General features: G+C 41.8%; 1 protein-coding gene and 1 long non-coding RNA gene across 2 annotated transcripts in view; one reads left to right on the top strand and one right to left on the bottom strand.

Annotated features, from left to right (window-relative positions):
• Positions 1-17,876, bottom strand: part of CSNK2A1 (casein kinase 2 alpha 1) — a 48,521-nt gene extending 30,645 nt beyond the window's left edge. The window contains 1 exon segment of the mRNA XM_007523044.2: positions 17,729-17,876. The gene's annotated coding sequence lies outside the window, so the exon portion shown is untranslated.
• Positions 17,877-17,948: 72 nt separating this feature from the next.
• LOC132537539 (uncharacterized) lies at positions 17,949-18,566 on the top strand. Its single transcript, XR_009549005.1, has 2 exons — positions 17,949-18,182; positions 18,342-18,566. It is a non-coding gene; the product is annotated as an uncharacterized LOC132537539 (long non-coding RNA).
• The last annotated feature ends 7,484 nt before the right edge of the window (positions 18,567-26,050 follow it).

The raw sequence follows: 26,050 nt of genomic DNA, 5'->3' as shown, positions 1-26,050 counted from the left end.
AATTCAACAATAAGAAACTAAGATTTAAATACCCAACAGAACACACTAGTAGGTGCTGGAGAGGATATAAAACACTAAAACTCTAGTACATTGCTAGCTTATGGTTTAGATTTTCTGAAAAAGGTTGGCAGCTTCTTATAAGGTTAAAATTACATTTACCATGACTTAGCAAGCCCATTTAAGAATATACCATACAGAAATAAAAACGTATGTTCACATAAGTCTATACATATATTTATATAGCTACTGTATATTTATAGCTACTGCAGTCATAACCACAGGAAAAAATACCAAAAACTAAATGGATAAACAACACGACCCACCCATAAGAGAAATACTACTCAGCAATTAAGAAAAAAAACATAACTTTTGGTAACACAACTTTTATTTTCTGCAGAATCCAGACCATGTACATGTACCATTTCATTGCTTTGGATTGTTTGTTTATTTTTTTGGTATTTTACTATATTTCTAATTTTCACCAGAACACTGCTCAGTTCTAGTTTATGGCGGTGCTGGGGTGTGAACCTGAAAGCTCAGAGCCTCAGGTATTCAAGTTGTTTGCATAACCACTATGTTGTCTCCCCAGATGGTGTGGTGGGTTGTTTCTTTAGACAGACAGACACCATAGCACTAGAGCTTCACCTAGTATCACAGCACCTCCTATGAAGTAGTAGGACTCAAACCTTCTTAGGAGAATGGCAAGACAGGTACCTTGTCCAGTGAACTATTATTCCAGCCCTGAACTCTCTTGAAAAGATAGAAATATAGTACTGCAGATGAACAGTGTGTGCGTGTGTGTGTGTGTGTTGTGTATGTGGGGGTCTCTCTGTTCTGTAGATAGCTAGCAGGCATATTTTAGTTATATTCCAAAGGGCCTGTGGCTATACTAGGCACCTCACCCCCCACCAGGAGCCTGAAACCTGATATGCAGGTGGATACTAGTTATTGTCTGGGGAGATGATGTCATGGCTGAAAAAGGATCAGAAAGCTGAATCTGGGAAGAGAGTAGCTCCCAAATATGGGAAAGGTGTATAAATATTGTTGACTGTAAAAAACCCCCAACTCTTCAACTGCACTACTCCAGCCTTTAGGTTCATGATTAGTCAACAGTTTGTTTGGCTTTATATGTTAACTCTCTTTTCAGCCACCAGGTTCCAGATGCTACCATGATGTCAACCAGACTTCCCTGAACAGATGACCCCACCAATGTGTCCTGGAGCTCCGATTTCCCAGAACCCCGCCCCACTAGGGAAAGAGAGAGGCAGGCTGGGAGTATGGACAGACCTGTCTACGCCATGTTCAGTGGGGAAGCAATTACAGAAGCTGGACCTTCCACCTTATATATCCCACAATGTACCTTGGGTCCATACTCCCAGAAGGTTAAAGAATAGGAAAGCTGTCAAGGGAGGGGATGGGATAAGGAGTTTTGGTGGTGGTAATTGTGTGGAGTTGAACCCCTCTTATCCTATGGTTTTGTCAGTGTTTCCTTTTTATAAGTAAATAATAAAAAAATTAAAACTATATAGTACTAAGAAATATGATTACCACAGAATAGGGGTGAAGGGGTGGGTAAAATGAGGGAGGTGATAGAACTGTTTTGTATCCTGATTTTGATGGTTGTTACTTGAATTTATGTATAAAAATTCAGATAATTGTACTCAGAATAGTCAATGTTATTGCACATTTATTAAAAAAAATTTTGCAGCCTGGGATGTGGCACAGTGGCCAGAACACTGGACTCTCAACCTTTGGTTTAGCATGTTGAGTGATGCTCTGGTTCTTTCTCACAAATCAATAAATAACATCTTTAAAAAAAATTTAAAGGGAAAAAATTCCCACCATATGCTGTATCCTTAAACATAAGATAACGAAAACATAGGATGGTATGAGTAACCTTATGTCAGGATATATGCTAAGGAACCAGACACAGATCCGTGTACACCTATGTTCATAGCAGCATAATTTGTAATAGCCAAACCTGGAAGCAGCCCATGTGTCCAACAACGGAGGAGTGGCTGAGTAAGTTGTGGTATATATACACAATGGAATATTACTCAGCTATTAAAAATGGTGATTTTACCTTCTTCACTCCATCTTGGATGGAGCTTGAAGGAATTCTGTTAAGTATGGTAAGCCAGAAAGAGAAGGGTGAATATGGGATGACAGAAGTTGAAAACTAAGAACAGAAGAGAAAACATAAAGCAGAGCTTGGACTGGATTTGGTATATTGCATCAAAGTAAAGGATTCTGGGGTAGGGGTGGGATGTTCAGGTCTTGGAACATGACAGCAGAGGAGGACTTGGTAGGGGGTTACAGTGTTGTATGGAAAACTGAGAAATGTACCAACTACTGTAATTAAATGTCAACTGCAAACCATTAACCCCACCAATAAAGGGAAAAAAAATTCCTAGACCTTACCAAAGCTGATACAATTAGAAATGAAAACTGTAATTATTTTTTAAATATTTATTTATTCATTCCCTTTTGTTGCCCTTGTTTTATTATTATTGTTATTGATGTTGTTGTTGGTTAGAACAGAGAAATGGAGAGAGGAGGGAGGGGAAGACAGAGAGGGGAAGAGAGAGACACCTGTAGACCTGCTTCACTTCCTGTTAAGCGACTCCCCTGTAGGTGGGGAGCCAGGGGCTCATATCGGCATCTTTATGCTGGTCCTTGTGCTTTGCACCACCTGCGCTTAACCCGCTGTGCTACCACCTGACTCCCAAAAACTGTAATTATGGAGTATGGACCGACCAGTCAACGCCCATGTTCAGCAGGGAAGCAATTACAGAAGCCAGACCTTCTACCTTCTGCAACCCTCAGTGACCCTGGGTCCATGCTCCCAGAGGGATAGAGAATGGGAAAGCTATCAGGGGAGGGGGTGGGATATGGAGATTGGGTGGTGGGAATTGTGTGGAATTGTACCCCTCCTACCCTATGGTTTTATTAATTAATCCTTTCTTAAATAAAAAAAAAAAAGAAAAAACCTGTAATTATTTAATTAACTATATCTAGTTATCAGTTTCAACCTCTATTCGTTTTCAATGTTATTATTGTTGGATAGACAAGAGATTGAGAGGGGGAGAGAGATAGAGAGACGCCTGCAGCAACTGTTTCACCCCTCATGAAACTTTCCCCCTGCGGGTGGGGACCAAGGGCTTGAACCTGAATCCTTGTGCACTATAATGTGTGTGCTTAACCAGATGTGCCACCACCTAACTTCCTCAACCTCTATTCTTGTCTAATGTCTTCTTACTTACCACACAGTGTAACATTTCTAATAATACTTTCAAAAAGAAGTAACCTTTGGTGAACCCTGGAATCACATGTGTCAGAGTGGAACTGTGGTTGTTTATTCTCCCCTCCCCGTGTTTACATATGTATCTCTATCATTAGATTAGGAATCCAGGGGCTGAGAGCTACTGGGAGTGCAAACACAATACCATGCATACGGATGTGGGTTCAAATCTCTAGCCACCACATTGGAGAATCATGCTTCATGAGTGGTGGAATGGTCCTGTGGTGCCTACAAGGAGAGGCAGAATTGTGTAGGTACAAATCCTGAGTCATAGCAGTTAGAGCTATGAATTCAAGGACCTGAATGATGTATTTATCCTGCTACCCTAGTGGAGCCAGGTAGTGGCACACCAGTAGGCAAGGACCTGGGTTCAAGTCCCCACCTGCTGGGGGAAAAAGCTTCACAAATGCTGAAAACAGGGCTGCAGGTGTCTGCCTCTTTCTCTATCCCCTCTCCCCTCCCAATTTTTGTCTCTATCCAATAACAAACAAATAAATAAATAACATTACTATTTAGAAATATAACAGTATTTTGGCACAAAAACAAAAAAAAACCAATAATCCTGCCTATGTATTTACCTAGTCCTACTAAAGACTGAGGGAAAAAAAATCTATGATAATCTGTAGGTAATACTAAGTGTATGTCAGTCTTTCATATAAAATTATCACATTTATCAGTAATACCAGAGGCAAATGCTAATACTACCTTTTCCCAATAAGAACTGAAACCAATCAATATGTGTGAGAGATGATTTGTAGTCATAAAGCTTTATAAGGCTGTATTATTTACCCATGTGATGAGTAGTGCCAGGCAATCCTTGATAGAGATACAGAAAACAGTTCCACATTCTATTACTGAAAAACATGAACTTTGGACAGGAACACTGGAACCACTAAAACCAAACATGACCTTCCATGGAAATGACATTTAACCTGATTACACTGAGAGAACTGTAGAATGTAAGGATTAATATCTTGTTTCTCCTTTACTATCATACAGGAGATAACCAATGTTCTCTTACTGGAGATTAATAAGCAGTACCTAATAATTGGGCTGTCCTAGACTTGCCAACAGTAGGGAAAATAGGCTAGAACATAGAGCAGCAAACACTGGTTGACTCAATTCTAAAGATAAGTGTGTGTGTGTGTGGGGGGGGGGGGCTGACAAAGTAGCTCACTTGGATAATGTGTTTGTGCTTTGTCACATGCACAACCCAGGTTCAAGTTTGGCCCCCACCACATTAATAAAAACTTTGATGCTTCCCCACCTGCAGGGGAGTCGCTTCACAGGTGGTGAAGCAGGTCTGCAAGTGTCTGTCCTTTTTTCCCCCCTGTCTTCCCCTCCTCTCTCCATTTCTCTGTCCTATCCAATAAAATGGAAAATGGCAAAAAAAAAAAAAAAACTTTGATGCTGTAAATTTTCTTTCTTTATCTATTATTGGATAGAGATAGCGAGAAATTGAGAGGGGGAGGGAGGCTAGAGAGGAAGAGAGACAGAGAGACACCTGCAGACATGCTTCAACACTTGTGAGGCTTTTCCCCTGCAGGTGAGGGTTGGGGGCTTGAACCTAGGGCTTTAAGCACTGTAATGTGTGCACTTAACCAGGTGTGCCAACACCTGGCCCCTGAATTTTCTATCTGAATAATCTGTCCTGAAGTAGGGAAGTCCCAGTGATGACAAAGACGACACCACCACCACCACCACCACCACGCTATTATGGGTCAGCCACTGATTGATACTGACCATTTTTAAATCTAAGAAGTCCAAAGCCAAGTTACTATACCTGACATTTTACAGAAGGTGAATCTGAGTAATCTCTATGTCAAGAGATGTGTGACTTAAAAAATATTTTTTCTAGTGCTGACAAAAGAGCTCACTTAGTGCACTTGCTTTGACATGGACATGACTCACATTTGAGCCAGGTCCCCCAATGCACTGAATGAAGCTTTAGCACTGTGGTGTCTTTCTTTCTCTGTTCTCTATCTGGGGAGGAGGAGAGGGAGAAGAAGAGATGGTTTGGAGCAGTAAAAGCCCTGTAACAAAAAAAGAAAATCATTGGCTATTATAACCAAGATTAAAAAAGAAAAAAAATGTTGTTGCTGCAGTTTCAGTGCTCTAGGCCTGACTTTTTCAGACAGAGACAGGCAGAAAAGGAAAGACACCATGACACTGAAGTTTCCTGCAATGCAGTGGGACTCTGCAAACCTGGTATAGGACAAAGCAGGTCTACTATCCAAATGAGCTATTTTGTCAGTCTTCCAATCGTGACTTTTTCTTCAAATGCTTCGTGGCACTTCACAATGTACCGTTTGCCAATTAAGAACTACAGAACTGACCAGAGTCACAGGAAACTTATAATTCCCAAGACCCCCGCCCCCCCCTGTATTGCTTCCACCAGCACTGTAAAAAAACTTCTTAAGGGGGAGTTGGGCAGTAGCGCATCGGGTTAAACACACATGGCACAAAGCACAAGGACCAGTGTGAGGATCCCGGTTCGAACTCCTGGCTCCCCACCTGCAGGGGAGTCGCTTCACAAGTGGTGAAGCAGGTGTGCAGGTGTCTCTCTCTCTCTCTCCCCCCGTCTTCCCCTCATCTCTCCATTTCTCTCTGTCCTATACAACAACGACATCTATTAACAACAATAAAACAAGGGCAACAAAGGGGAATAAATAAATTTATAATAAAAAAAACCTTCTAAAGGGGGCCAGGTGGTGGTGCACCTGGCTAAGTGGAAACATTACAGGCTCAAGCCCTCCGGTCCCCTCCTGCAGGGGGAAAGCTTTGCGAGTGGTGAAGCAGGACTATAGTTGTCTCTGTCTCACTCCCTCTCTATCTTCTCCTCCTTTCTCAACTTGTCTCTATCCAATAGCAAATAAATAAAAATATGAAAAAAAAAAAGATTCCTTCAGAAAACATACTTAACGAGGGGCTGGTAGTCAGGCTCCACCTGTAGGGGGTAAGATTCACAAGCAGTGTAGTACTGCAGGTGTTTCACTCCCTCTCCCTCTGAATTTCTCTTTCCTTTCAAAAAAGAAACTTATTTAATAAGGGGGTAGAATATAGCTCTAGCATGTAAAGTGCTGGAGGTGTGTGTGTGTGTGTGTGTGCTATACACATAAATACAATGTTCTACTCAAGTTACCTCCCCAGTAACCGAAATTTCTTTAAATTGAAAATAGCATAAGTTTACTAGGGCTAACCGTCTAGTTTCCACCCACCAGTTTCTATAATTAAAGCACCAAGAGCAGAATAGTGTCTCTATACTCTCACAAAGTCCACTATAAATACATAAACCAACATATAAATGATAGCTCAGAAACATCTAATGAAATAGGATGTAACAAGTAAACTTATCAGACAAATGCTACAATATTAAAGATAAGGAGAAAGAGTCAGTGTTACTTGGACTATACAAAATTATGGTTCTGTAACTGAAGCTATCAATGACATCAGAGATTCATAAACTCCTGAAAGCATATATAAAGTAGCATGTTCAGGCAGATAGACAGATGTATGTATGTATGTAGAGAGAATAAAACAACTCAGTACCAAAGTTTCCTTCAATGCTTTGGAGATAGAGCTTGAACTATTTTGCCTACTGAGCAAATTATTTGAAGAAAAGGTATGCAATTTTTATAAGCTTAGAGAACTCTGTAAACCCTAGAACAACTAAGAATTAATGAGCTAGACAAATGGAAATGAACAATCTTAACGACACAAAAAAGTTAATTTATGATAATTTATAAAAATATCCAACAATTCAAATATTTAGAGCCTTACATTTTAAAAGATTATTTCCTGAATCAGACATGGAAAGAGAATTATTTAAGGGTGGAGAAATAATTTTAAATGGTCCTTTCTAAACTGAAAGCAGATTATTAAGGTCAGTGGCTTCTTAAAGCTGCCAAGATACTAAAGTTGTGTGATTTTCTTTCAAAGTCAAAACACAGAAAGAAAATAGTATTTGTAAGAACAACTGAAATATATGGTCAATGCTGTTTGGATCTTCACTAACCAGCATAAATGGTCAGAGGCCTGTGAGTACCAGAATCTCATCCCATCCTAAATCCCTGACTACACAGGTTTTAAAGACCTATAGCTAATAACCTTAAGCTAATAAGCTACAGTTTAAGAGTAAAAAATCGGGGGGGGGGGGTGCCGGAAGACAGCCTAACCAGCAAAACATATACTTCACCATACTCAAGACCTGTCCACGATGTCAAAGGATCAGACACAGAAAAAGCTTCATATGTGATTAAGGTGTGATATCTCTTTTCTGTCTCTCACCTTCTATCTGGAGGCAGGGTGGGGGAGAGAATGGGACCTATCAGGATAGTAGAATTGTGCAGGTGCAAAGTCCCAGCAGCAAAAACAAGCAAACAAATATTTTCATAGTAGGTTGAGAAAACCATTTCAGAACTTTTTTTTTTTTGCCTCCAGGGTTATTGCTGGAGCTCGAATCCACTGCTCTTGGAAGCCATTCCCCCCCCTTGTTATCACTGTTGTTATTGTTATCACTGTTGGATAGGACAGAGAGAAATGGAGAGAGGAGGGCGAAGACAGAGTGGGGGAGAGAAAGACAGGCACCTGCAGACCTGCTTTACTGCTCCTGAAGTGACTTCCCTGTAGGTGGGGAGCCAGGGGCTCGAACCCGGATCTTTGCGCTGGTCCTTGCGCTTTGCACCATATGCGCTTAATCCACTGTGCTACCACCCAACCCCCTCAGAACTCTTATTTATTTTTAAATCTTTATTTTGATAGGAGAGAGAGGAATTGAGAGGGGGAGGAGAGGCAGAGAGAGGGAGAAAGACAGGTGCTAATTGAGCATGCATGTTACAATATGCAAGGACCCGGGTTTGAGCCCCTGGCCCCCACCTGCAGGGGTCTCTTTCCTTCTCTATCACCCCCTTCCCCCTCGACTTTTGGCTGTTTCTATCCAATAAATAAAATTTAAAAAATTAAAAAAAAAAAGGGACAGACAGACACCTGCAACTGTTTCACCCTTTGCTCAAATATACCACTAATGGTCAAGCATTTATTCTGAGGGTTTGTCAATCTGGATGCCATAATGAATAAACCAACCTTAATCCTGCTTTGGAAGAATAAAAGTTAATAGTAAAAATGACTAAGGTCACCCCCCCATTCCCTGTAATGTCTCAAATCAAGGTGATAACCATGTCAACAATATGATCTCAACTTTTAAATTAATGCTATATATAAGACTGGTGGTTATTTTGTAAAGTGGGGGAAATACACAGATCAAAAAGATCAGTAATTCAGCATAACTTACTGACTTTCAAATCCCAAGCAAGAAAACTATTCAATACCTGCTCACAGTCAACAAGTTCTCTCTCTGGTTCTGTTAATGGTTTAAATTCAGAATGTAAATATTCTATAGGTAACATTACATAATAATTTGAGAAGTTAGTGTTTGCATAAATCTGGAAGTGAATTAAAATACTATCCTGCAAGTTAGGCGGTAGAGCAGTGGGTTACGTGCATGTGGCACAAAGCACAAGGACCAGCATAAGGATCCCAGTTAGAACCCCTGACTCCCCACCTGTAAGAGGGGGTCACTTCACAGGTGGTTTATAAAGCAGGTCTGCGGGTGTGTATCTCTCCCCCTCTGTCTTCCCCTCTTCTTTCCATTTCTCTCTGTCCTATCCAACAACAACGACGTCAATAATAACTACAACAATAAAAAAACAAGGACAACAAAAGGGAATATATATATATATAAACACTATCCTATCACTCACTGGTATTTCAGTTTCTATTCCTAGGTACAACTCTGACAACATCTCGCTCAAATTCTGGTCACCTGGGAGAGTACCTACTTTGCCATGCTTGTGATCCAGGTTTGAGCCTGGTCCTCACAGAACCAGGGCAAGTTTCAATGCTTTGAGGTTTTTTTCTGTTATCTGAAAAGTTAATCCACAGTAGTGAATCCCTAGTGATGACCTCCACCCCCACCCCAAAACAAGTGACACACTCAAGTATTTTCTTTTAAATAAATATTTTAACTATTTTAGTGAGAGATACAGGGAGAGACAGAGTACCAAAGGACTGCTCAACTCTGGCTTATAGTGGTGCAGGGGACTAAACCTGCATAACCTGCAAATGGTTATGCATAACCGTTTTCACTGTCTCCCCAACTCCACTCAAGTATTTTCAAAAAACAAATGACAAATAAGGAATGACAGAAAACATGAGCATTTCAATAGTGTGAATTTCATTTCTCTTTATTTTTAAGTCAGGAAAATAACAAAAAGCATCAATGACAACAGTAAGTGGTCTTCTAATAAAGTGAAATATCATAAAACCTAAGCAGTTTAAATTTCAATATTGTCCTCAGTAATATAAAGTGTAATAAAATGCTGGACAAATTAGCCATTATTTGTTTATCTTTTTACCAGGCAACAAAAGCATAAGTCACAATCTAAAACTTTATACCACTGACAAAACCATCTAGAACCAAAAGGCAGAACATTTACTATTGCTATCATTTGAATACCTCTTCTAAAACAAATATGACTAATATACAGGATTTAATAGTTGCAAACCAATTCTTAGGATCCTACCATAAATATTATAGTGAGATAGATTGCAAGGTGGAGAATTGTGAGCTTCAATAATTAAGAGTCAAATTTATTCTCTTTCCCACAGTTTAACAACCTGAAAGTACTGATAAACAGAGGCTCCTCTCCTACGTAAAGAGTACTAAAAAAAATAAAAATCTATGAATAGAGGGCAAACACAAAAGCAAGATAGTGGATTGCCTAAGAAACAGAAAAAAGATACCCATGCTGAAAAAGTTCTCCCAACATATATAATACATAATACACAAATAATTCCCAAAGTGTGACTAGGACCTAGGTTCACAAGTATATAAGAAAGCAAACACTGAACTTTCCCCAAGTCTGAGATGGGAAGATTCACTTACCCATCTGGAAGTTAAAGAACCCTAGATTCTCCAAGACTCTGGCCATGTATACAACTCATGAGTAACTGAGGCAATTTACATTGGGTGTAGTTACATACTACTCCACCTCTAAGCAACAGCAATAAAACGCTTCACCCACCAGAGAAACAGGATATACAAGTCAAAAGGTCTCTTTAGAAATAACTCGTTAGAAAATGAATAAAGAGTAGCAACACTAGTAATGAACACATTCTTCACAGATAGTAAGGGACAACCCAAGAATTTTACAAATTATCTTCTTCAATCCGCACAACACTGCAAGATAACATTAGCTGGTGTATTATTTATTAATTCAAGTATCTCTAGAGTGGGTACTACTAATTCTCACGCCAGAATTCTTTCTGTCCTGCTTTGCTGCCTTTCCCTCCTCCCTCAGCAATTTCAATAGGATTCCATTAAGAATTAGCCCCCCCAAGTACTGCTCAGCTCTGGTTTATGATGGCAGTGTTGAGGATTGAACCTGGGACCTCAGAGCCTCAAGCACAAGTCTTTCTGCATGACCACTATGCAACCTTCCCAGCCTCATCAGACTAGAGAAAGCTTCAGAGTCGTGAAAAAGTCAACCAGGAGCAGTGAACTTCTACAGATGATAAAAAAAGAAGTAACACAAAAAAACCCCACTTTAGACATTTTCATAAAACAACAACAAAACCAAACACACTGACGCAAATATATATAATTTGTTCACCACAGCAAACATTACTAAGTAGGCTTCTTATGTCTAAGCATGAAAGACTCATAACAAAACCCTCTATGGATTTCAGCTGCCATCCCTCTGGGATCTTAATTCCAACCTGAGTCTTAATTTGGGGATGGAAGGGGGGGGCAAAGAAAGATTTAACAGTCCTCTTGGAGTCTTGTGTTTTTCAATCCAAATTGGCAGTTTGTTAGCATAAAACTCACAAGAACCTAGGTTGTACATTCATATCACAGGGTTCATGCCAGTCAGACTGACATCCACAAATAAACCAGACTGCATCTTTAACCCTTTGCTTAGGAATCTTCTTCAGCTAAATAACAAAATTCATCACTTAAAAAAAAAAATCTCTTCCGGGGAGTCGGGCGGTAGCGCAGCGGGCTAAGCGCAGGTGGCGCAAAGCACAAGGACAGGCATAAGGATCCCTGTTCGAACCCCGGCTCCCCACCTGCAGGGGAGTCGCTTCACAGGCGGTGAAGCAGGTCTGCAGGTGTCTGTCTTTCTCTCCTCCTCTCTGTCTTCCCCTCCCTCTCTCCATTTCTCTCTGTCCTATCCAACAACCACAACAACAATAATAACTACAACAATAAAACAACAAGGGCAACAAAAGGGAATAAATAAATAAAATAAATATTTAAAAAAATTCTCTTCCTCACATGACCATATGACTTAATTTTAAACTTATGTACCATATGTACTAAGATCTCTTTTCCTTGAGTTTCCAACATACCTCACTTCTATAAAAGCCTTCACCATCAGAGTCATCAACAACACTATATATACATTTTAATGTAAGCTATTAATGAAGTCATTTCATTTAAAAATATTTTATTTGGGAGCCAGGCGGTAGTGAAACAGGTTAAGCACACATGGTGTGAAGCACAAGGACGAGAATAAGGATCCCAGTTCAAGCCCCTGGCTCCCCACCTGCAGGGGAGTCGATTCACAAGTGGTGAAGCAGGTCTGCAGGTGTCTGTCTTTCTCTCCCTCTCCTCTCTTGATTTTTCTCTGTTCTATCCAACAACAACAGCTATAATAACAATAAGGGCAACAAAAATGGGGAAATGGTCTCCAAGAGCAGTGGATTCGTGGTGCAGGCACCTTGAAGGCAAAAATAAACAAATAAATAAATAAAATAAAAAATTTACTTATTGGATAGAGAGAAATTGAGAAGATTAGTGAGGCACTTGCAACACTGCTTCACTACTCATGAAGCTTCCCCTGTAGGTAGAAACTGGGGGCTTGATATACAAGTTTAATGCAGTGCCCACCAAGATCCCCATCTTGGGTCAGGCAGTAGCACAGGGGGTTAAGTGCACATGGTGCAAAGCACAAGGACCAGCTTAAGGATCCCCGTGCCAGCCCCAGTTCCCCACTGGCGGTGGTGGGGAGGGGTCGTTTCACAAGCAGTGAAGCAGGTCTGCAGGTGTCTATCCTTCTCTCCCCTCTCTCTGTCTTCCCCTCCTCTCTCCATTTCTTTCTGTCCTATCCAACAATGACAACAACAATAACAACAATAAACAACAAGGGTAACAAAAGGGAAAAATGGCCTCCAGGAGCAGTGGGTTCCAGTGCAGGCACTGAGCCCCAGCAATAACCCTGGAGGCAGAAAAGGGAAGGGAAGGGAAGGGAAGGGAAGGGAAGGGAAGGGAAGGGAAGGGAAGGGAAGGGAAGGGAAGGGAAGGGAAGGGAAGGGAAGGGAAGGGAAGGGAAGGGAAGGGAAGGGAAGGGAAGGGAAGGGAAGGGAAAAGAAGGGAGGGAAAGGAAGGGAAAAAAAAAAAAAAAGAAACTGGGGGCTTGAACCTAGGTCCTTGCACATTGTAAGATGTGCGTTCAACCAGGTGTGCCACTGCCCAACCCCAACAACCCTAACATTAAAGGGCAAAAGAGCCAGAATATCACTCTGGCATATACAGTGCTGGGAACTGAACCCAGAACCTCCTGCTTAAAAGCCCAAGTTTTATCCGAACATCGATATTTCTAAAAACCCTTTTCAGATTTTTTCTGCCATGCTCCTCAAAATTCTTCAAGTCTCCATCCACGCCTTTTGATAGTAGTGTTCTGCTAAATTAGTACTACTGTACCAACTAGAAAATTATTACCTCACATTTTCTGCATACCAGAAATTTGGTGGTCCTGACTAGATCTTCCACTTAGGATCCTGCAAGGCCAAACTCAAGGCACATTTTTGCTGGAAACTGGGTGAGAATCCACTTCAAGAGGGCTGGGATACCTCACCTAGAAAAGTACACACTCAACAATGCATGAGGACCTGTTTAAGTAAGCCCTCTGCCAACAAATGGGAACACTAAGCAAAGGGGAAACTTTATAAAACAGTGGAGTAGTGATGTGGTCTCTCTCTTTCACCATCTATCTTAAAACAAAGCAAAACGGACTAGGTGGTGGCACATCTGGTTAAGCACTCACATTACAGCACACAAGGTTCAAGTCCCTAGTCCCCACCTGTAGGTGGAAAGCTTCACAAGTGGTGAAGCAGAGCTGCAGGTGTCTCTGTTTCTTTTCTTATCTCCCCTCCCCTCTCAATTTCTGTCTCTATCCAATAAGTCCAGAAATAATTCTCACATACACACACAGAGACAGAATGGTGGAATCATGCAGCAGGAGGTGCAGCCCCAGTGGTAACTTTGATGGCAACAAACAAAAACCACTCACTTCAAAGCTTATTTCAGTTGTTGACCAAATTCAGCTCCTCATAGCAGGACTGAGGACTTCTATTTTCTTGCAAGCGCTCAGTTGGGGTGGTCTTTGCTACTATCAACAGATGCTGACCATCTTCTTTCTTTCCATATAGTTCCCTCCAGCAATGGTAAATGGAAGTCACTTCCCAATTCTAATATCTCATTCCCCCTTCTATCCATCTGTATTGACTTCTAGCTAAAAAAAGTTCTTGGCTTTTAAGGGTTCCTATGATTTCACTGGCTCTACCCACAAAACCCAGGATAATCTTTCTTCCTTTTTCTTCCCCCCTTCAAGTATTTATTCATGAAAAAGGAAGAGGGGGTGAGAGAGAGAGAACACTAGATAATTGCTCTGGCATACACAATGTCAAGGATTGAATTGTGGACCTAATGCTTCAGGGTCCAATGCTTAATCCACTGTGCCACTTTCTGGGCCAAGATAATCATTCTGTCTTAAGATTCTTTGGGGAGAGATAGAGAGGGAGAGAGACAGAAGGACATCTGCAGCCCTGCTCCATCACTTGTGAAACCGCCCATGCAGGTGGGAGGGGGCCCTTGAATCTGGGTTCTTGTGCTTTGTAACCTGTGTGCTTAACCAGATGTGCCATTGCCCAGCCCATTTCACAATTCCTAACCCTAATTACAGCTACAAAGTGCCTTTACCATGTAACATATTCACAGATTCTGGGATTAGAGCATGCACATCTCTGTAGGGATCATTCTGCCTACTACAAACCAAAAGTCTATGCAAAGCATCCTTTACCAACTTCGAGAAAACACCTCCTTTCTTTGAAAGAGGATATCAGGCAATGGTATATGCTTAGAGATAGAGACCATGATTTAAAAATATATATATATATATATATATGGGGGTCGGGTGGTAACACAACAGGTTAAGAGCACATGGCTTGAGGAGCAAGGATTTGTGTTAAGGATCCCGGTTCCAGCGCCCACCCCACCTATGTGTGTGGGGGTGTCGCTTCACAAGCAGTGAAGCAAGTCTGCAGGTGTCTATCTCTCCCCGTCTCCCCTCCCCTCTCGATTTCTCTCTGTCCTGTCCAAAAACAATAACAAGGGCAACAAAATGGGAAGAATGGCCTCCAGGAGCAGTGGATTTGTATAGAGCCCCAGCAATAACCCTGGGGGCAAGAAAAAAAATTGCAAACCCCCCCACCCTTGAAGAGAATGACTACATATCAAGATAATTAAAAATACCTTGTGAAGTTTTCCTGTTTCATCCTCAAATAGGTAATTAATTCACCCATTACTCAGAAACTAACCAACCTATTGCTTCTCCCACTTTTTCTGTAAAAATATTTTATTTGGAGTTGGGCGGTAGCACAGCAGGTTAAGTGCACGTGGCGCAAAGCGCAAGGACAGGCCTAAGGATCCCGGTTCAAGTCCCTGGCTCCCAACCTGTAGGGGAGTTGCTTCACAAGTGGTGGAGCAGGTCTGCAGGTGCCTGTCTTTCTTTCCCTCCTCTCTTGATTTCTCTGTCCTATCCAACAACAAACAACATCAATAACAATAATAACCACAGCAAGGCTACAACAACAAGGGCAACAAAAGGGGGTAAAAATGGCCTCCAGGAGCAGTGAATTCATGGTGCAGGCACTGAGCCCCAGCAATAACCCTGGAGGCAAAAAAAAAAAAAAAGATTTTATTTATTTGCCAAAGCACTGATCAGCAGTAGTTTATGGTGATTTGGGAAATTGAACCTGGGACTTTGGAGCCTCAGGCATGAGTCTCTTTGCATAACCTTTATGCTATCTACCCCCTCCCTCCTCCACTCTCTTTGGTGCTTCTCTTTTCTATATTTCATACCCAAAAACATAACTAGGCACATTTTATTCTTAAAGTTGTCCAACAACGACCTAACTTTGAAATTAAGTGATAATAAGTCTAAGCAGACTTTCAATATTTTCATTCTCTTTAAGACACAGACACACACACACACACCCCTGCCTCCCAAGAATAAATGAAAGCCAAACATTTCAAAGTCACAGAAGGACAAACCTGCTCAGGTAAAACAGGTGAATTTTTTTTTTTTTTTTTTTTGCAGTGAGGTTTTGAGCCTAAGCAATACCAACACTCATCTCCCCCCTTTAAGCTCAGTTAAGAGTAAAAATGGAGACAAACCACAGCACTGCTCCACTGTTAGTCAAGCAGGCCCTGATATATGCATGTTGTTCCCATGTGCTGGGTGGGGTTTTGAACCTGGGTCTTTGGGTATGATAAAGTCTGTACTCTCGCAGCAGTGTTATTTCCAGCTTCTACAGGTGAAGTTAAAAAAAAAAAAATCACATCTGTGAGAACTAGCTTAGCTCTGGTTCAGCCTAAAGTTCATCAAGCCAGTACTTAAAACACAGCAACAACTACAAAGATATATTAAGATGTTTACTGTCAGAGATTGATCATAAATTTTACCTAGAATACAAAAGCCAGCAACAGTATTAACAGATTAAGACCAGGCACTGTGGGAAGCACAGTCAACACAATCTTATATACCTTTCACCACAAACCTATGGTCTAGGAAATGTATGACTTCCATTTTGCAGAAGGGACAACTGAGGTTCACTTAAGTTACAAATGGCATTGATATTTGAGAGCCACGGCAGTCTGGTTCTTTCTTTACTACTGGTCTATACTGTGACTCCTTAGGTGCAATGAGGCCCCCACAGTTCTAGAGGTGGCAGTGGATGAAGCAGTGGACTCTCAAGCATGAAGTCTTGAGTTCAATCCCAGGCCTTGCATGTATCAGGGTGACACTCTGGTTCTCTCCTTCTGTTTCATTAACAGGTAAACAATTTTGTGAGAAGGGAAGTGACTTTAAAAATATATTCCTTAAAAATAACTCCCGGGAGTCGGGCGGTAGCATAGCGGGTTAAGCGCACGTGGCGCAAAGCGCAAGGACCCCCCACAGGGCGGTCGCTTCACAGGCGGTGAAGCAGGTCTGCAGGTGTCTTTCTGGCCCCCTCTCTCCATTTCTCTGTCCTATCCAACAACGACGACATCAATAACAATAACTGCAACAACAATAAAAACAAGGGCAACAAAAAGGGAAATAAATTTTAAAAATTATTTTAAAAAAACAAGGACAACAAAAGGGAAAATAAATAAATATAAGAAAATAAGAATAACTTCCCCTTCCTAGTTTTTCTTAATATTCTTCCTCCATGTTTTTTGCTCATAGAATTGAGCAGTTGCAATGAAGCTAAATCTTCCAAAACAAAGGTCCCACACCTCCTCTAAGAACTCTTTCCACAAAAGCCAAGAAGCAACTTCTGTTGATCCTGACTTTGCTTCCCACTCCCAAACTACAAAAGCCCTAACTTCTTAATCACCTCTCTGGGCTAAAAAATGTTTCAACGTAGTCAACAGTCAAAACAAAAGTCCCACTCTTCAAAAGGTCACAAACTTAACATGTGCACTTTGAGTCGACCTTTTATTCTACATACCTCTCCTCTTCCACCCAGGCTCCTCCCAACTAACTCTTAACTCCAACTACACCCGTTCCGCCCGACTTCGCTCTCCTCAGCGACCTCGCCTGGGGTTCCCTCCTTGCACTCCAATTTGCAGGTGGGAAGCTCAACCTCGTACAGAGGATCTGGGAAGGACCCCACTCACGCCCCTCTGCTCCGCCGGAGGGTTCAGCCACGCTTCCCAGCAGGCACCACTCCCTTGGGGACCCTCCCCCAGCAACCCCACCCCTTAAGCCCCCTTCCCCCAATGAAGACCCCCCCCTTCAGCCTCCAAGTTGTCCCCTAGTCCCCAGCAATCTACCCCCGCAATGAGTTGGACTTTCGAAAGCCAGTTCCCACCCACATGCCAACCTCTGTCTCCAAGCCTCGCTTTTTACCCTGGGGGTGGCCCCGGGCCTCCCCATAAGCTGCAGGGGCCTGGGCTGGTGTGTGAGTGGGGGGGGGGCAGGGGAAGACGACCGGCCACCGGGTAGTCAGCTGGAAGTGTGAGAAGCGGTCACAGCCCACTGCCCCATCTTGGGTCCACTCGCAGCCCCTAACCGCCTCGCGCAATGGCTCCTACGGTACCTGTGGTGGAAGCGGCAGCCGCGTCGGCCGCTCTCCCCTCTCCTCACACAGACAATATGGCGGCGGCGGAGGAGGAGACACACGGCTCGGCCACCAGCCACAGGATCAGAGCGAGGCTGCAGCCCCGCTGCCGGAAGCGGAAACCCCCCTCCTATCAGGAGGCGGGGCGAGGTAACTTCCGTCTCCGCCCCCATCAGAATCAAATTGAGTGCGGCCATGGTGGGATAACCTATCCTAAGTGTGGATAGTTAGACCTCAGCTGAGCCGCAAAATCGAAGAAGTTTCATTCAGATTATAAAAGGCGAATTGCAATATTTGAGCGCATTTTCTTTCAGTGCCAGTACAACTGACGAGAGAGAGAAGACACGCGCCTCCGATTAAAGTATAAATTGGTTTGACCCAAGCTAAGATGGCGGTCCCTAGCATTCCTGCACTTCACCTAGCCGGCGAGTCTGTAAGTCTGTAAGCCAACCCGGTTTTTCTTGAAAAGAAGCATGCGCGACCTGCAGAGCTGCATAGCTATGCATTTTGGGAATTGAAGTCTCCAGCTTGGATCTTCTTAAGAGTTAGGCTTCCAGCAGTACTTTTTTTTTTCTTTTCTCCTCAAACTTAGTGCTCGGAACCAGCAAACAAAAGTTGAATCTCTGGAGTGGAGTGGCATAGGAGTCGTGGGACTGGCGAAATTACTCACTAGAGACTGAAGCTCAATGCCTATTTCCTACTGAAGTTCCATCAAAACTTCCCATCGAGAATAATGTGTTTTTCTCCCTTGATTTTGTCACTCAATCCCATCTGAGTAATTTACCTAAAGTTAGTCATTTTCTATTGTCCAGACTTATTCGCGGCGTCCTCTTTCTTTCTTCCTTTATTATTGTATAGACAGAAATTGAAAGGGGGGGGCTTGTAGAGAGGGAGAGAGAGACAGATATACCTGCAGTTCAACTTCGCTACTCGTGAATCTTTCCCCCTACAAGTGGGGACTAGGGGCTTGAACCCTGGTCGTTGCACCCTGTAGTTTGTGCACTTAACCAGGTGCGTCACTACCTGGCCCCCTTGGCATCCTTTTGACTTAAAATCTTCCGACGTTCCTTCATTACTTGACATCCAAATTCAACATAATTTAGACAAACTCTCATATCTTATCTCCTCTGTGACCTTTTATTTCAACTCCTCTCTCAAATTCCTATACTTTCATCCACTAAAACAGGTTACTATTCCTGAAACTTAGCTATGTTGCCTCCCTCTTCTGTTTGTAGTGGCGATTTCTTCTGTTTTTGTCACCTGCTGGGCTGGTTAATTTCTGCAAGTGCAACAGCTAACCTAGGAATTCTTTCTCTAGGATATTCTTTAGTTTGAGTTTCCCCAGAACTAGCTAAGCACCATCATTCAGCAGCATAGCTAGTCCTTAGCCCATTTCCTCTGAAAGACTGTGAGCCACCAGTGGACAGGGATGGGTCTGATGATCACCCTGTCCCCAGCAGGCCTTGTTAAAAAACAAGTGTGTTAAGTGTTACTGAGAGGAATTCAAGTGTGAACCTCACCTCTGATAGGATCAGAGGTGTGAGGGCTGGAACAAGGGTGAGGAGATTGCGGTTATTTTGGTATCAGCTATTATCCCTGAGCTGCCTCAGAATAGCTTCCTGGCCCAGTGAAGAGCCTCTCCATCCTCTCCAACCCTTCTTTCACAGTTTGTCAGTTGATTGACACCTCTGCTTCCAAAGATACAATCTCTTCCCTTGTGGGATGTGGGAGAAGTTAGTTACAAGCATACTGTGATAGCCATGGGGAGGTGACCAGAACCTGGTCCTCATCTACCAAGTCAGACGTAACATTTGAATTCAGTGTATGAGGAATCCAGAGAAAGGATTGCCTAGTACCTTAGGCGTGTCATTCTTCCTATGTGGTTAGGCAAGATTTCTGTAAAGCCTCCTTTCAGCTCTTGAACCTAGTCTTACCAGTTCTGCTTCCCCACCACATTCACTCAATTAACAGCAATTGATTATTTTCTATGAGACAGATGTTACTAGATGCTGGGGATACAGTATGAGATAGATATCAATGTGCTGGTAAAATAGCTCACTTGGATAGTGTGTTGCTTTGCCATGTGCATGACCCAGGTTTGAGTCTAGCTTTCACTGCATTTGAGGAAGCTTCAGTGTTGTGGTGTTCTCTCTCTCTCTCTCTGCCTCTTTGTCTCTGTCTCTCTGTATTTGGGGGTAGGGGGGGTCATCCTGGAGTAGTGAAACCTTGGTGATGACTAATTAACAAATAAATAGGTTCTAGTTCCTCATGGAGCTTATTACTTTGCTCACCTCCTAAAATCAGATGTAAATAATATACAGATAGACAAATACTTTCAGATAGCAACAAGTACTTTGAAGGAAAACGATGAGTTACTGAAAAATAGTAAAAAGAACTTTAGAATGAACACTTTAGAAGCTCCCTCTGACAAGGGAACAGTTAAGTACAAAGATTCTGAGGCAAGGAAGACCATGACAAATTTGAGGAGAGGTCAGAGTATCTGAAACACTGAATGAGGAGGAGAAAGTTGGGTGGTCAGGATACTCAGGTCATAGTAAGGAATCCTGGATTTCATCTGAGGAGAGAGAGAACACACATGTATGGCTGGGTGGGTATTTCCTCTGCTTTTCAAACCTCCCCCCCCCCCCCCCACTACCAAAGCACTGCTCAGCTCTGGTTTATGGTGGTTTGGGGGATTAAACCTGGGACTCTGCATGATATTAGTATCAGTTCCTCATTCTACCACCCAATTCCAGATTTATCTCTTTTTTTTTACATTATAGAGAGGCTAATGAATTATAATACAGTTGTTGACACATGGGTATAATTTCAATTCCAGGTTTCATCCATGACCATTCAACTCTGCATTCATTATTCAGGACACAGGTGGGACCCAATCCATGCCCTCAGACTAGTCTAGTTTGGTTTTCTGGTCTCAAGAAAATCCCAGTTTCTAATGTTTACTGTTATGGATCATAAATGACACATCATTTATATTTAACACTTCCGTTTTCTATTTTCCCACACTACAACTCTTAGGTTAGATTTATTATTATTATTATTATTATTACCATAGCACTGTTCAGCTCTGGCTTATGGTGGTGTGAGGGATTGAACCTGGGACTTCAGAGCCTCAGGCATGAGAGTCTCTTTGCATAACCATTATGCTGTCTACCCTCCACATAGATTTCCTTTGAGCAACAACTTTAGGTAAGGAGTTTTTGCCCATTGCCACACACTGAAAGTTTATCATCTCATTTAATCCTCACACCATTCTGATGAAGTAGGAGTTAAGTGTACCATTTAGGGAGATCATAAGACATGCTTAAGATAGCATGTCATAAAAGGAGCATATATTCCAATTTAAGCCATTAGAATCTTACTCAGTGTGCTAAGAATCTAAATCCAGGGGCCGAGTGGTGGTTCACTCAATTGAGTACACATGTTACCATGTACAAGGACCCAAGTTGGAGCTCCCAGGGGGAAACTTCATGAGTGGTGAAGCAGCATTGCTGCTGTCTTTCTCCCTCCCTCCTTCCCTCCCTCTTTTTTTCAAGTTTTTTTTTTATATAAATTTTCTTTTAACATTTATTTATTCCCTTTTGTTGCCCTTGTTGTTTTATTGTTGTAGTTACTATTGTTGTTGTTATTGATGTCGTTGTTGTTGGATAGGACAGAGAGAAATGGAGAGAGATGGGGAAGACAGAGAGGGGGAGAGAAAGACGCCTGTGAAGTGACTCCCCTGCAGGTGGAGAGCTGGGGGCTCGAACCAGGATCCTTAGGCCGGTCCTTGTGCTTTGCACCATGTGTGCTTAACCCACTGCGCTACTACTCGACTCCCTATTTTCTTTTATTAATGAGAAAGATAGGTGGAGAGAGAGAGAACGAACCAGACATCACTCTGGTATATGTGCTGCCAGGGATTGGACTCGGGACCTCATGCTTGAGAGTCCAATGCTTTATCCACTGCGCCATCTCCCAGACCACTCTTTCTCCCTCTCATCTGTTTCTCTCTCTATTCAATAAATAAATAATTTATTATTATTATTTTTATTTATTGGATAAAGACAGCCAGAAATTGAGAGGGAAGAGGGAGAGAGACAGAGAGACACCTACAGCCCTGCTTCACCACTAGTGAAGCTTTCTGCCTGCAGGTGGGGACTGAGGGCTTGAACCCAGGTCCTTGAGCATTGTAATGTGTGCTCAACCAGATGAGCCACCGTCCAACCCCAAGAAATAAATATTTTAAAAAGAACCTACATGTTTTTGTTTTTTATTGCTCTGTAACAAATCACAGCAAAACAGAATCATAGACCAACCAGCATTTATTTTTAACCAACAACTATTTATTTGTTTATATATGTGTAGATTGGTAGTTTGTACATATCTCCACTGGGATAGTTCATTTCTGCTATATGTAATCTTGCCTGAGCTTATTCCTACATTTTTGGTCATTTTTGCATATATATGGCTTCATTTATGTGTCTTATGGTTTACTGATTCTTTTGACTTGACTGCCTTGGTTCTCCTTGGCTAGCAAGCTAGCCAAAGCTTCCTTACATGTGGTCTCTAAAAGGGCAAAAAACAAAAGCAGCAGGGTCTCTTGAGGCAGATATGCTATAACATTACTTCCACAGTATTCTGTTGATCAAAGTCAGTCACATGGTCCACTCAAATTTGAGGAGAGTAGAAATCAATTTATCTCTTGATGATAAAAACATAAAAGTGATACTGTGAAGTCATGTATATCGAGGTGGGAGAGATTTGTGGTCATAATTGTAAACACATTGTAAATCACTAGTAGGGGTTAAGTTTTTTGTTTGTCAGGCTATGTAAGATGATTTATATATTAACTCATTTACTTCTTGGGATGGTAAGATAGCTCACCTAGAGAGTGTACCTATTTTGTCAGGTGCATGACCCAGGTTTGAGCCCAGTCCTCACAGCAGTGAAGGGAACTTCAGTGCTGTGATGTTCTCTCTCTCTCTCTCTCTCTGTCTCTTTCTGTATCTGAAAAAGTTGGTCCAAAGCAGTGAAGCCTCATGACAAAAAAACAATAAATCATTTAATCCTCACAACAGCCCTGTTTTGCAGGTACAGTTTTATCCCATCATAGAGATTAATAATGCTAAGTCTCAGAAAGGTCAATTTGTACAAACTAACACAGCAAGTAAGTGGTAATGTTGAAAAAAAGAAAGAAAGAAGAGAGAGAGGGAAAAAAAAGGACAATGTAACATCCTGGCATGGAAAGCTAGATCTGACGTACTGTTAAATGATAAGAAGTAAGAGACAAAATGAAAGTTTAATCAAGACACATTTTAAAAAATATATTTTAAGTGAGTAGATGCAAATGTGTTATATATAGCTTTTAGATCAGTTCAGGAAGACTTTACCACAAACTATTAATGGAATTTATCTCTGAGGAGAGGAAGAGGAGGGAACTTTTAAAAAAATATTTATTTATTTATTCCCTTTTGTTTCCCTTGTTGTTTTATTGTTGTAGTTATTAATGTTGTCATTGTTGGATAGGACAGAGAGAAATGGAGAGAGGAGGGGAAGACAGAGAGGGGGAGAGAAAGACAGACACCTGCAGACTTGCTTCACCGCCTGTGAAGCGACTTCCCTGCAGGTGGGGGAGCCTGGGGCTGAAACCGGGATCCTTATACCGGTCCTTGCGCTTTGCACCGCGTGCGCTTAACCCACTGCGCTACTGCCAGACTCCCGGGAACTTTGGTTTTAAGCAGTTTTTTTGCATTGTGCAATTTTTTTTGGTTGTTGAACTTTTTTTATAGCAAGCATAAAATTTAATGTCATCACTCCATAAAGAAGAAAAACTATTTATAATATCCTTCAAGCTGTCTCTCACCCTGGTCTTTTTTTAAGTTGGTTTTACTTTTACTGTCTTTATCTCTCCCCTTTATTTTTTACATTAAGTTTTATGACTATCATATGGAGGGTCCTTCTCCCTTTTTCTCTTATAAATCCTGAACACTGTCAAAAGAGAAGTTTCATTAACCACCACTTTACCTTCTGGCTCAAGAATTTTCATTGCCCTTGCGTTGCCATCAGGAAAAGTCCAAACCCTTTGCTTAGTGTACATAGCATTTGTAAATTTGACTCCAAATTAATTAGATTCCAATTCTGTCATTTATTAGCAGTATAACCTTAGAGAAGTTATTTGACCTCTCTGAGACTTGGTTTTATCTTAGAAAGAAATAAGGAAGCAAGGTGAAGAGGAAGATAATAACCAGAATAGTAACTAGCATGACAAATCTTCTGGCAAATGAGATTGCTCACTTTCTCCACTAGAAGAGGTTAGTACTCACTGCTCCACTGATATCAGACTTGGCTATGTGATTTGTTTTGGTCAGGGAAATGTAGATAAAAGTGACGACATGCAGGTTCCAGATTAAGCCTTTTGTTGTTGTCTGTTTTTTTTTTTTTTTTAAGATTTATTTATTTTTAATAAAGACAGAAACTGAGAGGGAGAAAGACACCCATAGCACTATTTTACCACTCATGAAGCTTCCTCCCTGCAGGTGGGGACTGGAGGCTTGATGCCAAGTACTTGCTCCTGGTAATGTATACACTCTCCACCACTTGGCCCCATAAGAATAGGTCTTAAGTAGTCCTTTATATTTTTAATTAGTACCCTTGGAATTTCTGTCTTCACCATAGGGAAGGGACTGTCATTAGTGCATTGCAAGTTTTAAAACAGTTCCAATTGAAGTTACATTCAGTCTGGGGTAAGAATAAGTTTGTATCAGGGCAGGAGAGACAGCATAATGATTATGCAAAAGACTTACCTGCCTGAGGTTGTGAGGTCCCAAGTTCAATCGTCACTCCCAACATAAACCAAAGCTGAGCAGTGCTTTGGTCTTTTTTTTCTGTATCTCTCTCATTCAAATAAATAAAATATTAAAAAAGAATATTTTGGGGGCCAGGTGGTGGTGCATCTGGTTGAGCGCACATATTATAGTGTTCAAGGACCTGGGTTCAAGTCCCTTGTTCCCACTTGGCAGGGGAAAAGCTTTGCGAATGGTGAAGCAGGGCTTCAGGTGTCTGTCTCTCTCATTTTTTTCCATTATTATTATTATTATTATTTTGCCTCCAGAGTTATTGCTGGAGTTTGGTGCCTGCACTACAGATTCACTGCTCCTGAAGGCCATTTTTCCCCCATTTTTGGTTGTCTTTGTTATTATTGCTATTGTTGTCATTGCTGTTATTGTTGTTGGATAGGACAGAGAAATCAAGAGAGCAGGGGAAGACAGAAGAGGATAGAAAGATAGACACCTGCAGATCTGCTTTACCTCTTGTGAGGTGACCCCCCTAGAGGTGGGGAGCCAGTAGCTCCAACAGGAGTCATTATGCCAGTCCTTGCGCTTTGAGCCATGTGCACTTAACCTGCTGTGCTACCACCCAGCCTTTTTTTTTTTTTGTATTTTAGTTCTTTATTTTTAAAAATATTTATTTATCCCCTTTTGTTGCCCTTGTTTTTATTGTTGTTGTAGTTATTATTGTTGTTATTGATGTCATTGGATAGGACAGAGAGGAATGGAGAGAGGAGGGGAAGACAGAGAGAGGGAGAGAAAGACCCGTAGACCTGTTTCACTGCCTGTGAAGCGACTCCCCTGCAGGTGGGGAGCTGGGGGCTTGAACCGCTATCCTTACGCCGGTCCTTGCGTTTTGCGCCACATATGCTTAACCCACTGTTCTACCGCCCGACTCCCAGTTCTTTATTTTTTATGAACTTTTCAATAGTTTTTTTTCAAGAACTGTTTCTTTTTTATTATTTATTTATTTATTTTTTGTTATTCGATAGACACAAAGAGAAATTGAGAGAGAAGGGGGAGATAGAGAGGCAGAAAGATGCCTGCAGACCTGCTTCACCACCTGTGAAACGACTCCCCTGCAGGTGGGAAACCCGGGGCTCTAACCGGGATCCTTACACCAGTCCTTGTGCTTTCTGCCATGTGCTCTTAACCCACTGCGCTACCGCCGACTCCTGAACTGTTTCTTTTTTAAGTGGCAGTAAACTTAACAGATAGGAAAAGAATGCTCTGTGTCAGTTCAGGAAAGCAGTAGTTCTGCACAAATCCTCTTCATCAAACAGACTGGTTCCAGAAGAATGAGATACATATAACAAGACCACACCTAAAGCTAAGCCCACAGATCTCAGTGGATATCAAACCCCAAGTGACTGTAGATGGGAGAGAGAACTTGAATTTCTTTTGCACTTAAGCCACAGGCTTTGAGGGAGTTTATTATGCAATATTATGATAGTAATAATTAGTGGATAGG

This window comes from Erinaceus europaeus, chromosome 1, assembly GCF_950295315.1.
Source record: "Erinaceus europaeus chromosome 1, mEriEur2.1, whole genome shotgun sequence".
NCBI classification, from domain to species: Eukaryota; Metazoa; Chordata; class Mammalia; order Eulipotyphla; family Erinaceidae; genus Erinaceus; species Erinaceus europaeus.
The sequence above is the reverse complement of the archived record's forward strand: the minus strand, read 5'-3'. Positions and strand labels throughout refer to the sequence as shown.